Source organism: Gossypium arboreum, chromosome 8, assembly GCF_025698485.1.
Source record: "Gossypium arboreum isolate Shixiya-1 chromosome 8, ASM2569848v2, whole genome shotgun sequence".
Lineage (NCBI taxonomy): Eukaryota > Viridiplantae > Streptophyta > Magnoliopsida > Malvales > Malvaceae > Gossypium > Gossypium arboreum.
The window spans coordinates 123693003-123694840 of NC_069077.1; the positions used below are offsets into that span (position 1 = coordinate 123693003).

Sequence of the window (1838 nt, forward strand, 5' to 3'; positions counted from 1 at the left end):
ATGCTAAACCTTCTCTAGTAGGAACTGAATCTAGCATAGTTAGACCAGCTATAGCTGCAAATACTTTTGAACTGAAACCTAACACAATTCAAATGATACAGCAGTTTGTTCAGTTTGATGGTTTGCAGGATGAAGATCCCAAGCTCACTTAGCAAACTTTCTGGAATTTTGCGATACATTTAAAATAAATGGCATTTCTGATGATGTCATTCGTCTTCGGTTATTTTCTTTTTTCACTGAGAAACAAAGCTAAATAGTGGTTGAACTCGTTACCACGAGGGTCTATTACTACTTGGGAACAAATGACTGAAAAAATTTTACTAAAATACTTTTCACCGGCTAAAATGGCTAAATTACGTAATGATATCTCTTCTTTTGTGCAGATGGATTTGTAAACACATTATGATGCATGGGAGAGATACAAGGATCTATTGCGAAGGTGCCATCACCATGAGTTACCGCTTTGGCTTCAAGTACAAACATTCCACAATGGTTTGAATCCCTCAACTCGGCAAATGGTTGACGCAGCTACTGGCGGAACCATCAACAACAAAACACCTGAAGGAGCTTATGAATTCATTGAAGAAATGTCACTGAATAACTATCAGTGGCAAGTCATGAGGACTAAGCCAACAAAAATAGCCGGTGTTTATAACATCGACTCAGTTACTATGCTGTCAAATCAGGTACAACTTCTCAATAAAAAGATTGATGGTTTTCTTAGTTTTACGCAGGTACATCCAGTAATGAGGTGTGACTCAAGTGGCGGAGGTGTGCATACAGAATATCAATCTTTCAATCCTAAAACCGAAGAGGAACAAGTCAACTATATGGGTAACAATAACTTTAGATCTCAAAATAACCCATACAATAATATTTACAATGCAGGTTGGAGAAACCATCCCAATTTCTCTTGGAGTGGTCAAGGGAATCAAAAGCCACAAAATTTTCAACAGCCACCTTATCAACAAGAGAAGAAACTGAACCTTGAGGAGATGCTCTCAAAATTCATATCAATGTCAGAAACCCATTTCCAAAATACCGAGACAGCACTTAAAAATCAACAAGCATCGATCCAATGACTCGAAACTCAGATAGGCCAGCTATCCAAACTAATCTCCGAACGACCACAGGGTAGCTTACCAAGTAATACTGAACCTAACCCAAGGGAACACCTCAACGAAATTAGTACTCAAGATAAGGAAGGATTCATTGCGCCTGAGCCAGAATTGATGCAAGAAACTGTGGTGAGCAAAGGTAAAAGTGAGGTAAGTCATAACAAAATGGTGAATGAAGAATATAAACCTCGTGTCCCTTATCCTAACGCGACAAGGAAAGACCGCTCAGACGAACAATTTGGTAAATTTCTCAAACTTTTGAAAAAATTACATATTAACTTACCGTTTATTGAAGCTCTGTCGCAGATGCCGAATGCAATGAAATTTTTAAAAGAGCTTTTAGTAAATAAACGGAAGTTGGACGAAGCGTCATGTGTGGAGCTAAACGCAGTCTGGAGCTAAACAGAATCTGCTCAGGTGTTCTACAGAATAAGCTACCCCACAAATTGAAAGATCCAGGGAGTTTTTCAATCCCTTGCTTAATTAGTAGTTTAGATATAAGTCATGCATTAGCTGATTTAGGGGAAAGTATTAACGTCATGCCTTACAAAATGTTTAAGCAACTAGGTCTTGGGAAACCTAAACAAACTAGGATGAGCATTCAATTGGAAAATAAAACTATAAGATTTCCTAGGGGTATTATTGAAGATGTACTAGTGAAAGTAGATAAGTTCATATTTTCCGTTGATTTCGTTGTTCTAGACATAGAGGAGGATAATA

The 1838-nt window shown here is 37.8% G+C and overlaps 1 non-coding gene across 1 annotated transcript; it reads right to left on the reverse strand.

Moving 5' to 3' along the window:
- Positions 1 to 350: 350 nt before the first annotated feature.
- On the reverse strand, positions 351 to 457 carry LOC128280246 (small nucleolar RNA R71). Its single transcript, XR_008270426.1, has one exon. It is a non-coding gene; the product is annotated as a small nucleolar RNA R71 (small nucleolar RNA).
- Between the last annotated feature and the right edge of the window lie 1381 nt (positions 458 to 1838).